General features: G+C 37.8%; 1 long non-coding RNA gene across 2 annotated transcripts in view; it reads left to right on the top strand.

Moving 5' to 3' along the window:
- Positions 1-13,275, top strand: part of LOC131483800 (uncharacterized) — a 334,156-nt gene that overhangs the window by 94,952 nt on the left and 225,929 nt on the right. For both annotated transcript variants that reach the window (XR_009247928.1, XR_009247929.1), the window contains exon 3: positions 13,023-13,177. This is a non-coding gene — a long non-coding RNA (uncharacterized LOC131483800). The remainder of the gene's footprint in view (positions 1-13,022; positions 13,178-13,275) is intronic.

Raw genomic sequence — 13,275 nt, 5'->3', positions numbered from 1 at the left:
AAAAAGATTTGTGGCTACTATGCACTGAAGAAGGTGAAATATCCAAGACTTTGCAAAGTCATTGGGCATAGATTGGACCTAAGACCAATCCCTGGGAACCAAATTGTCATTATGATTTACTGGCCAGGTGGATGTCAGAGGATAAGTAATATTTTGTTCGAAGATCATTTCGTGTTGGTTTCAATGAGTCCCCAAGCCTATACTATGATTACTTCCTTAGTTCCTGTGTGTATTAGCAGGTTCCCCAATCTTTCCCTGACACATGGTGTTAAGACCACAATAGTGGCAATGGCATAGTGGAGTCCTGCAGAATATACCCCCTAACAAGATGTTAAGTCAAAAGCAATGCCACATCACTGGGGGATTTTCAGAAACGAGAGTCACCACCAAGAACTTGGCCACAGCAATGATGATTTCTAAGGTATCTCCATTAAACTTACCTGTTTGGTGTTTATAGAAGACAGGTAGGCAGATCTTAGGAATGATAATGAATTGTAGTATTTACAAGTATCTCATGACTCCATTCAGCAGCTATTTCATATGGTTCTCTTTAGTGGAACAAATCACCACATATCTACAAGTTGGCTTTCTCTGTTCCTATCAGTATAACATTTTTTTTTTTTTTTGGCCTCTAACTCCAATAAGCAGAACCCACAAGAAGAAATTTGCTTTCATTTGGAAGAGATAAATTCAAGCCTTTACCTTTATCTTTGTCAATTCTCTAGCTCCATGCCAGAATTTAGTCCTCAGGGATCTTTATTACCTTATCATCCCTTAAGGTATCATCAGGTCTATTTTTATTATCCTATCATCTTTTAGGCTAGAATGCTGGTATAGTATATCAATCATGCTGCTAAGGCCATGTAGTAGTAGTAGTAGTAGTAGTAGTAGTAAAATAAATGTTTTAGTAATACGTGCACTTGAATGAGAATGAAGGATATATCACATAAAATTCAGAGATCTGCTAGTTAAAATTTCTGGGGGTCCAATGTTGTGGGGTTTGTTGACATATCTCCTTCAAAGTGAAAGTCTTCTAGGGGTCCTCTTTATCCTATACTAATAAAGAAGAGATGCAAAGGTTTGTGGACTTATTCGGGTTTTGGATTAATATATAACACATGTGGATATGTGGCTCTGACATGTTTATCTAGCGAACTGCTTACAAAATTGGTTACAAATAGTGGGGCCAGAGCAAGAGAAGGCATTCCAGCAGATCTAGGCTGTAATACAAGCAGTTCTCCCCCTTGGCTCTTATGAAGCAACAGATCCGATGGGGCTTGTGATATCTTTGGCAGACTGATGTGTTATATAAAGCACATAAAGTCCAAATAAGAGAACTACAGTAGAAGCCACTAAGGTTTTATTGCAAAGCTCTATCTTCTTCAGCTAACTATTCTTAGCTTGTTACTGGTCTAAGGTAGATATTGCAGGCAGGTGCCAGCAACCCGAGCTCCTAAAATGAACAGTTGCTATGTTGTTCTCCAAGCATTAAGTCAGGTGTGCTGAAGAGTTCTCCATCAACAAATTGAAGTGGTAAATATGAAATCCAGCTTTATCAGATTCTGAAGGCACAAGAAAGTTGCATGAGTGAGTAGCTGATCCCTAGTGTACCTACTCTAAAGGCTCTGCTTATGACCCTCTAGAGTGGCCTTAAAGGGCTGTTTCTATGAACAACTGACTCTGGGAGAAGGAAAATTTGAGTCTTCTTTAAAGAGGACAAATAAATTGCTGGCACCAGATGGCAGAGGACTAGTTTACTGTACAGTCCATCTGACTGGCAGCATTGAGACCAAAAGTCTCTTGGTGAGAGAACAACCAGTCACCACCAGTTCACATAGAGTACCTGATGACTACATTGACCAGTCAGGGATTTAGAAAGAAAAAGCAAGATGACTGGTGACAGATGAGCTTGGGGAAGAGAATTATGGATGGGTCTCGCTCTGGGTTCAAAGTATGAGAACACTTGTGCCCTGGGTGAAAACTCACCAGAAAGGCCCTTCTGTGGAGAAGTATCTCCATAATCAGTTAGAGAAGATTACTCTGTTGATGTCAATCACATCTTTTCTCACCCAACCCAGTGCTTATTTAACGGGTTCATTAGGAAGTGGTTATAATAACAGAGCTTGAGGTCAAGCGTGGACTCAATGACACGAAACTCTCCTCACTGCAGTTGATCTGACTACCACTTCAGGTGGGAGCCTAGTCTGTCAGAAAAACAACAAATCTTGAGCCCCTCATATGTTGTTGTCTTCTGGAGAGGCTAACCTATCTTTGGGCAAATTGATTCACTGCTCTAAGGAGTATTCTAAAACATAATCATGAAAAAAGGATTTGGGAAAATATTAAGTTAAGCCAGAATTCAGAGCTTAGCTTTGACTTACTAGGGATTCCATAATGATATTAATTTCTTCCCTACTAGGTATAGTTTTTATTTTCTCTAAGTAATTAAAAAACATCATGGTGTGGAAAATACTGTTAATAGTAGTATGAGACAAATCAGAAGAAAAAATGATCTAAATTTAGAGATAATACATTATAACTCACATTATCCAAGAGAAAAATAATAGTTGTTTGAAATCATTTGGCTATTTTTCTTTCATTACACCAGATTGCTTTTAATTTTGATTGATTTGACATTATCGTTGAACAAGAAGTCCATTTATTGATGCTGTTATTTTTACTTAACTTTCTATGGCAATAATTGCAGTTTCTAAAAAGTGATCCATAACTTCAAAGTGAATGTCTCTTATTACTGATAATGAGATTTGGGCTACTAGATTTCCTTGCAGAAGAGGACTTTTCTCATTTTAAGTTGGAGAAAAATTGTTAATTTTTGGCTGTTGGAAACATGTTGAATCATTTTTCTGTAGCTAAATTTTCAGTTAATAAACTGCAAGAGCTCACAGAGATTAAATTTCAGAAATAATTATTGCATAGTAGTTGAAAAATTGTTTGTTATTAACATTTGCTAGCAATGTTGAAGTAAAATTTATTTAAATTGAAGGAGATTTACACTAGGAACTTGTTAAAAACAATTTAATGAAAAAGGCATGAACAGTAAATTTAGGAAAAATTTTAACTTTAGAATGAATAGAGCTGTGATGGCTTATAATTCTTATGTTCCTGAAGTTTCTTTTAAATGATATAATACATAAATATTATTTTGGTTACACATAGAAAAATTCTTTGGCTACTTTAAAAAACAGTGAAACTGGCTAATATTTATAATTTGTCTACTACGTGAATATCTCCCTATGGGGCTAACACTAAAATAATCATAGTTTCTGCTGTCCAAAAATTCTTGAGGTAATTGAGTAAATGGGATTTAAATACTGTAGCTAAATAAAATTTAAATAATTGCTTAAGAGAGTATAGAGAATATGTCAAAGACAGTCAATATATAAGTCAAACTAATTTTATTATAATAATTACTATAGGAATTCAGAGAAGGGACAGATCAGATAGGCTTGGTCCAGAATAATGTCACTTTTCAGTAGGAACTCTACCTCATTTTGAATGTGTTTTCTGGGCTAGAATAGGTAAGCAGTCAGATAGTTATGGGCTGTTTTATTTTATTTTTATTTTTATTTTTTTTTTAGGTTAGGCAAAGATTTTTTTATTTATTTTTATTTATTTTTATTTTTTTTATTTTTTTATTTTTTAATATATGAAATTTACTGTCAAATTGGTTTCCATACAACACCCAGTGCTCATCCCAAAAGGTGCGTTATGGGCTGTTTTAAAACTTCTTGAATAAAAATATACTTAGCTTGAGAACTTCATTTTTAAAATATCAATGTTAACTAGAAATGTAAAATGCACATTCAGACAGTAAAAGTACTAAGATTTCAGTTGCCTTCAATTCAAAGAAAGAGGTGAGATCTGAACTGTGTAGAAAGAAAAGAAGGCAGGTCAATAGAGAGTAAGATCTCTCCCTATCATGCATTAGGGGCATGGGTAACAAAAAAAAGGGGGGGAATGCTTATGGTCAAGGGTACAAATACATTGGTTGAAGCAGTGACATCATACAAGGAAGTAGTTGACAATGAGGCTGGGAACTTGGGATGTTTGTTGTGGTCAAGGATCAAAGAACTTGAACACCCAGAATAACTTAATGTATCAGAATGAAGGACTGTGTAGTAGATTTGGAAGAAATCAATGACATGGAAGAAAAACTAAAAGACAAGATAATAAAGAATGGTAATTTCTCATGACTTTCTGACAGATGTACATCACTTTCCAAGATGCATCTTTCTGTGGCAGGTCCATCCAAACTAAACTCACAAGGCCTGTCATTGTACTGGGATCATTCAAAGCCAGTTTTTTGTTTTTTTTGGAGGGGGGGAGGGGGGAGTAAATATAATGAAATAGTAAACTTCCAAGTATGTGAATTTTGTGTACTCTAGTGATTCATGGATATCTGAAAAGCCAAAATCAGAGGTTCCATTTAAAAAATGAAAATGCAGGGACACCTGGGTGGCTCAGTCGATTAAGTGTCTGACTTCGGCTCAGGTCATATTCTCATGGTTCATGAGTTCAAGCCCCGTTTGGGCTCTATGCTGACAGCTCAGAGCCTGGAGCCTGTCTCAGATTCTGTGCCTCCCTCTCTCTCTGCCCCTCCCCTGCTCTCTCTCTCTCTCTCTCTCTCTCTCTCAAAAATAAATAAACATTTAAACAAATTTTAAAAAATGCAAAGGTATTTAAGAAAGGTTATCAATTCAGACATATCTGCCACTTATACCTCAGCGTGAATGCTTTCTCTAAAAACTTTCCCCAAAGAGTATGAGCAGATGGTATGGAAAAGAAAGCATGGGGCAAATACAGGTAGATGTAGCACATTAATGTCAGCTCAATCTTCTACTGATTCCATGTGGATGAAGATGTGAGAAGGGATGCTAGTGTGAGAGAATGAAATATAAAAGACGGTCTTTCTGGTCCCAGCAATACTACTTCAGTATTTTCCAGAGCCAGTTGATTATCAGTCTGTTTCCTTAAATTGCCTTATTGGACAGCTTTTCTTATTTTAACAAATATATAATGGGAGAATCAGTTGAGTGATTTCAGCAGTAAGCTAATGTGCTACCTGCTTTCTGAAATGGAGGTCTTGGAAGTTGCCAGAAAGAAGAACTTTCATTTTATTGCGATATTTTTTTCTTTCATTTAGTCATCTTTGTTTGGGGAATGCTGTCAATTCTTTCCAGTTCCCTGGTCTAAATGTCACTTTTAGGGCATAGTGTCTTAAGGGCTCTACTGTATGCTCTGAATATAGTCTTGAATTCTATTTAAAGATTTAACTTACTTTTCATTGGGAAGGCTAGGCATCTTGTTTTAAATATGCTTTCCTTGGATAGAATAAATAGGCAGAGAATTATGGGTGAGCTCTGAAACTTCTTGACAAAAGATGTTTGAAATATTTATTTTTGAAATATCATCATTATCTGAAAACAAAATGTTAAAGTCACTAAGATGTCAAAGCACAAGGATTTCAATTATTAATTCAAAAATACAGTTCTTAGTCAAGGTCTGGAATGATTTATGTAACTATTTAAAAAAATTACACATGGTTTTATTTTGTTAGTTCCTGGTTGTTATGAATTTGATTTTGCCCATGTTTGGTCAAGTTGATAAGTTTCTAAGAATTCTTCGACATTCCAGGCTTATTGTTTGTTAGGGATCTGCCAAGTCACTGAGCACATAAGGCTGCTCATGGCAAAGTGTCTGCTTCAATATTTAGCATCATATTCTCAAATGGACCAGAAGGACCAGCTGGAGAACACAAGATACTTGGCAGATATTTCAACCAGAATTGTAAGCTATATGTGAAAACAAAGCTAAAAGCTTGATGGGGTATAGGATGATCAGCAATGAGGTCGTTAAACTGGTACAGGTGTGATTGAAGTAAGGCCCAAGTGAAACCCTGTTTCAGATTTCTAAGGCCACAATAATGCACCATAAAAGTAGTAAGCATTTATTTAGCTTACAGGCCTGGGGGTCAATTACCTACTCTTGGCTCAGCTGGGCAGTTCTCCCTGTTTTGACTGGGCTTATTCACATGTCCACCTATCAGCTGGAGTGCTGGACACATGGGGCTGCCACATATCTGTTATCCTCCAGGAGGCTTGCCTGGGCAGGTTCTCATGGCAAAGGTGCAGGAGTGAGAGTGAGGGCAAGTAAAGGCTCATGGCCTGTTAAGGTCAAGTCTCAGGACTAGTACAGTATTCACTGCTATTACATTTTATTGGCCAGAATGAGTCACAAAGCTAGCCCAGTTTTAAGGAATGAGGAAATAGACTTCTCCTCTTGATGGGAGAGGTTGCAAAGAGGTGATGATTTACACCATTAGTGCAATAAATCTACCACAAAGCCCTGAACTCCAAGGATTGAATACTCTATCCCTAAGCTTCTATGTAGTTACAGATCAGTCTAGGTGGTTCTTGACCTAGGGTGATCCAGGCCAGACTGGCCAAAGGACATGAGATTTGATTATAGGTCTTCTCTGTACAGAGTGATAAGTAAGCATCTCTTTTAGATTTACAATGGTGACAGATGATAACCAGAGAGAACCAGAGATTTATGCATGTTTTATCATAAATATGAGTGTGCTATGGCCTGGATATTTGTGTTCTCCCAAAATTCTAAAATGGAAATTGGTACCAAGAAAGTGGCATATTGCTTAACAAATATCTGAAAATATGGATGAAGCTATGGGACTGGGCAATGGGTAGTGGCTAGAAGAATTTTGAGGTGCCTGCTAGAAAAAGCCTGAATTACCTTGGACAGACCATTGAGGGTGATTCTGGTGAGAGCTCAGAAAGGAAAGGGGAGAGCTATAAAGAAAGCCTCAGTCTCCTTAGAGAACACCTGAGTAATCTAGAACAGAATGTTGGTAGAAACATGGTGATAAGGGCCATTCTGATGAGATCTCAGGAAAAAAAATGAGAAACATGTTATTGGAAACTGGAAGAAGAGCCATCCTCATTATAAAGTGGCAATGAATTTGGCTGGGTTGTGCTCCTGCGCTAGTGTCTTGTAGAAGGTAGAACTTGTGAATGTTGAAATTGGATATTTAGCTGAAGCTATTTTTAGGCAAAGTATTGAATCAGAGGCCTGGATCCTCTTGACAGTAAAATCAGAGGAGAGAGAAATGATTTGAAGATGGAATTTTTTAATCAAAAGGATAGCATAACTTTAAGATTTGGAGAATTCTCAGCTTATCCAAATTGCAAAGAATGAGGAACTCTGCTATACTAAAGGGTGTGGTCAAACAAGTGTGTGATAAAGAGATTAGCCAGCCATGTGCATACAAAATAAAAGCTCATATACAGGACCATGGAAGAATGCAAAGAAGGGGCCACCTCAGCACACACTGCCCACTGAACATTGCTGGCTCTACTCCAGCACCCCAGGTACAGCTCTGGCAGGCCTGGTGGCCTCTTCCAGCAGTGCAGTGGCAAACCTTGGCAGTGTCCCTGCTGCTGTCTCTGAAGGCTTGTAGAGTACACAAGCTATGGGTACTTGCTGCCTACACCTAGATTTTAAAGGTTGCAAGTCAGATCAGAGCCACTGGGCACTGGACACCACCTTATGAGAAGTGGGCATGGTACCCCAGCCTTTGGGAAGGGTCCAAGCAGAGAGCGAAGGTGGGGACTCCCAGCCAACCTGTGGGGACAGGGTTGCCCAGAACCTCAGGTTTCTGGAAACCTGCAGCGGCAGGACCCCTTCTCTGGTGGGCCTAGAGGACAGAGCATTGAGTCAAAGAGCATTGTCCTTGAGCCTAAGGTCTATTGGAATTTTCCCAGTTGGAATTGGGGCTTGCTCAATAACATCACTCCTTTCTTATTTCCTAATTCTCCCTTTTTGGAATGGGAGTATCTGTCCTACACCTGTTCTACCATTGTGTTTCAGAAGCAGATAACTTGTTTGATTTCACAGGTTTACTGCTAAAGATCAGTTTGTCCCAGGATGAATCACAGTAAGTGAGACTTACTGCATCTGATATAGATGATGTTTAGATGCGACTTTGGACTTAGACTTTAGATTTGATGCTGGAATGAGTTATGGCTTTGGGGGCTATTCCAATGGAATGAATGTATTATGCATTCAAGAAGGACATGAATTTTGGGGGGGGTCAATGGCAGAATTCTATGCATGAATATTTGTATCCTCCTCAATTCATATGTTGAAACCTAATCCCCAATGTGATGGTGTGAGGACTTGGGGCTTTTGGGTGGTGATTAGGTCGTGAGGGTGGAACCATCATGATTGGGATTAGTGCCCTTATAGAAGATGCCTCAGAGAGCTCTCTCCCCTCTTCCACCATGTGTAGCACAGCAGAAAGAAGGTCAAGAAGCTGGCTCTTGCTAGACACTGCATTTGCCAATGTCTTGATCTTAGATTTCCAGCCTCCAGAACAATGAGAAATGAATGTTTGTTATTTATGAGTGTTTTGTTAAAACAGTCCAAACTAAGAAAGAATAATAAGATATTTATAAGAATGTTAAAAATTAAACATGATGAAAATATGTTGATCCTTACAAATGGTCTTGTTAAAAGGGAAAAAAGAACCAAAAATTGAACTTTCATGGAAGAGGATCTTCTGGAATGTGTATTAGCTTCAGAAATGCTGTATACCCTTCATTGTATTGGCAAAGAGCACCAATAACAATAGTTTTTCAAAGTCTTTATTGGGAGTGTAATGGCAGTGGATTTGAACGATTAATTTTTCAAAGAATATTTTTTGGGTGGCTTTCATCTACTAAGCAGTGTTAGGCACTGAGTTTATGAAGTTGAATGAGGTGACAGGGAAGGGACCTTTCAGTGACATGAATGAATGAAGTGTTGAGTATTTCCATGGGATATGCTGTTTTTCCCTTCTCTTCACTTCTATTAACATGTACTTCCTCTCTGTTAGCACACAGTCTTTCACTATGGTGATTTGGAGGGCAGAGGGCATTTGTGACCAGTGTGGTGATCATAAAGCACTACTTGAAACAAATAGAATTACCCATCCCAGAAGATCCTTTTCCCTGAAGGTCCGCATTATATCTCCTTTCATCTCAAGTAAATAAATCTATAGAGCAAAGAAGTCAACCTGGAAGTGAATCCATCAACCAGCTGTTTACTTATCTGATCTTGCTAGTTGCTATTCCTCTTACTGACTCATCTATTTTCTTACCAGATTTATGTGGCTAAAGGATCAAGAACATATCCATGTGGATGGCTTATTTTAGCCATGCAAAATTTCAGTTCTTCTTGAGCTCCTATTGTTTTATGCTGATTTTATATCAGCTTATGAAGTTATTTGGTGAACTCTAACACTATAGTACTCGTTGAACACAAAAAGCTGTTGTCTCTAGTAGATATTTCATTTCTAATACAATATGTAAACAATCTTTATTTTTGGCTTTTTAAACAGTGCTATTACAAATTGCAGCTTGTATTTCTGATTCCTTTCCTCAAATAAATCTTTGAAAATAAATCAGTGTGCTATTTCCCAAGCTTACATCATACAACCCTGACATTTGAATCATTGCAAAAATGTGTCTTGGAAATATTTCCAGTGTCTTGTTAGTCAAAGTTTCATAACCTAATCCGTACATGGGCAATTGCTAACTTGTTTGCATCTTTGCCTGTTTATAATTATAACAAAAAAATTTTTTTAAGATTCTCTGGTCTGCTCTCTTCTACCAAATGAAAGAAAGAAGTAAACATGCTGTAACACATAAAGATATGAGGATGTAAATATGCTACGGAATGCTTCGATTATTATGTGCCTCAGGACCTTTCTTTTTCCCCTTCAGGGTCCTTTGGGAAAGCAGTGGATACCAGATAGCACCAGAGTTTTTTCTCCCCCTTTTTCATGACTATATTGTTCCTCTTTTCCCTCTTTCACCATTAAATTTTCTACCCAGTAGCTTCTAACCCTCCTTCTCGCCACATCCATAATTAGTATAATTTGGGAATCCTGGTTTCTGCTCTGTTTTGTTCTATTCCCTATTTTGCTCCTCTTACCTTTCTTCCTCAAGATCTTTAGTGCTACATTTTATTCTCATTTACCTTCTCATGGCCAGTCTTTTTCTGTTGTCAGTGCAGGTGTTTTCTCATCCATTTTCTTCCTTGGTATTTCTCCACAGAATCATCATAACATGCATTTGAAATACAAAGTAACTATTATTCTCATACTAGGAATTGCATATAAAGGACGTAAGGACAATGACTTGGGTGGTGTTACGACCATGACAGGCCCAGGTTGCGGTTTAGAGCTCAAGTCCAACTCTTAGTCTGCACTGTCTCATTTAGGCTGCAGTTTCCCTTTCTATGAAAGAGTGAGCCATGACATTTTAACCCCCAACTGTAATTTATTTTGCCTTTATATAAATTCATATCAGCAGCCTCCAGCCATAGATTTAGTAAAACGTTAATATTTTCTTCAGGGCTTCCCATTGTAAGTAATATTTTACCACATGACACTTCTCTGAAGAAAGCAGAGGAAGCCATAGTACACTGGTTCAGACCTGCTTGACTCAGAAAATTTCTGCAAATTAGATAGATGATGTGCATAACCTCAGAGTATCTTTTCTAAGACGTAGCATATCACAACTGATTATTAGTCCTCAGGTATAGAGTCTTGCTAGGAATCAAATTGCTCCCAATTTGTTGGATTTCATTCTTTCAGTAATCAAGAATGTTCTCTTTTTTTTGTCCCCCAGAATCATCTGATGCTGAAGAAATGTTGGAGGGTTATCATTGGATTTTGATGGATTTAGAAGCTCACTGATTTTTTCATAAAGCCTCAGACAAGTTTAAAAATAGTACACACTTGGTTAGTAAAACTGCACAGAGGAAAGGGCATATGGTTATATCAGTTAGTGGGTTTTATGAATAGCATTCATGTATAAATAGTTTTTACTTAACAAGGGGTTATAATTTCTATACACATAGATACATCCTGAACCAGGCACATTTTGAGCATTATGTTTCCCCTCCTGGAGAATATAATGTCACATGAAACCATGGGAACAAAATAGAATTGACTTACAATTTTAGCAGCTAATTCCTTAATATATTCCTGATGTTTGATTTCCAGAAAGTCATTAAGCTGTCTGGACAGAATAGGATTACTGATCACCTGTATTTTGGGGGGGTTGAATTCCTTATTTTAACCAAAGAAATGTGATTCTCCCTTTTCTCTTGAGACATTGCAAGAAAGATACCATTGCAAGTATATGGCAGGATGATTTCAAACTGACTTTTACTCTTATTTCTTAAATGTTTATTTATTTATTTATTTATTTATTTATTTATTTATTTGAGAGAGGCAGAGAGAGAGGGAGACAGAAGGTCAAAGCAGTCTCTGCATTGACAGCAGAGAGCCTGATGTGGGTCTTGAACTCATGAATCATGGAGCTCATGACCTGAGCCAAAGTTAACTGCTTAATTGACCTAGCCACCCAGGCACTCCTAAGTTTTGCTTTTTATTTGACTATAATCAAACTGACAAATAATTCATTTGAGGTGGTGGAACTTGTGGCCATTGAACAAAACTGTTCTATGTTACTGCAAGAAACCAGGTGGCTGGCTTTGCCCTGTCCCACAGCACCTTTGGTACTATTGATCTTTTTCTCCTTTTCTGAGGCATTCCAGCTCCAGCATACCTAATTTGCTTCAAGTACAAAAATTAAATGTTTACCTATCTAGCTAATGTCCTAAAATTGTGTGTGCATGTGTGTGTATTGTTATGCATGTTGAGTGAATATGTGTGTGTGTGTGTGTGTGTGTGTGTGTGTGTAAATCACTCATAGACTAATTTTTCTGTGGTCTCAGCACAGCTCTTTTAAGTAATAAAATCATAACATTCCAGGTAATTCCATGGTCCTGTGTTTCTGGAACAGAGCAATAACTGTTGGTTTTTGAAGAGGACAGATCTGGGTCTAGATCCCATCTTCAGCACTTACAAATTAGATATCTTTAGGCAAGTGTGATGGTTAATTTTATGTGTCAACTTCCCTGGGTCACGGGGTACCCATATATTTGATCAAATACTATTCTGGATGTTTCTGTGAGAGTAGTTTTGGATGAGTTTGACATTTAAATCAATAGACTGAGTAGAGGAGATTGCTCTCTCTAATCTGGGTGGATTTCAATCAAATCACTTGAAGGCCTGAATTGGACCAAAAGACTGATCTGCCCCCAAATAAGAGGGAATTCCTTCTCTTGACTGCTTTAGGGCTCAGATATTGTTTTTTTTTCTGCCGTCAGATTTGAACTGAAACATTGGCTCTTCTTGGGTCTTGAGCCTGTAGACATTTGGACTAGAATTATGCTATTGGCTCTCTTGGGTCTCCAAGTGGCTGACTGCACATCTTAGGACTTGTTGACTTATTGAATCATGTGAGGTAATTCTCTATAATAAATCTCTTTCCATATATATTTTTTTATGTAGGATATATATATGTATACATATACATATATACATATACATACATATATATATATGTGTGTGTGTGTGTGTGTGTGTGTGTGTGTATCTCCTATTGTTTCTATTTCTCTGGAGAACTCTGACTCATGTGGCAGGTTACCCAATCTTTTGCAGCCTTGATTTTGTTAGATATAAGGGGGGGAAATATTACCCCTTTTATAAGGTTGTTGTAAGGTTAATGAGATCAGGATGACAAAATATCTTGCACAAAGTAGGTATTTATTAAATGGCAACTGTGTTATTATAATGCTTATTTTTCACAGCACAGAACCTTTCTTAAGGCCCCAATCTTGAAGGAAACAGTTCTAGTTCAATTATTTTCTTCTTTCAACTTTTCTTTTCAACTGCAGGGAGATAAGGCTTCCTGCAGTTAACTTCCTTTTGAATTCTGGCAAAGTACTGTTTATATTCTACTGTCACCTCCTTCAAAATTCCAGCCCCCCCCCCCCAAAAAAAATTCCTGGCCAAAATTGTTTCTTACAAAATTCTCTAACTCAGCAAAGCAGCTAATGATACTCTTGAGTCTCATTTTCTGTCTCCCTAGGCTCCAACTGCTTTTGACCATACCACTCAGGATTAAGGCATCTGGACTTACCTGTATGTGACAGACGTCCCTTGGGCCTGGACAACAGAAGCAGTTGCCATGAGATTTTGGGCCTTCTGGCTTGAGCTCAGGATCTAGGAATATGGTTAGAAGAGGTATGTTGGGTGAGAGATTTGGGGTTAGATGTATCATGTCAAATACTCAAGTAGAGGGCTATGCTCTAAGTCCCTCTGAGGTATGCTCTTTTTCTCTG

The sequence above is a fragment of the Neofelis nebulosa genome, chromosome 1 (genome assembly GCF_028018385.1).
Source record: "Neofelis nebulosa isolate mNeoNeb1 chromosome 1, mNeoNeb1.pri, whole genome shotgun sequence".
In the NCBI taxonomy this organism is placed as follows: domain Eukaryota; kingdom Metazoa; phylum Chordata; class Mammalia; order Carnivora; family Felidae; genus Neofelis; species Neofelis nebulosa.
Note: the sequence above shows the minus strand (reverse complement) of the source record. Positions and strands in the feature narration are given on the sequence as shown.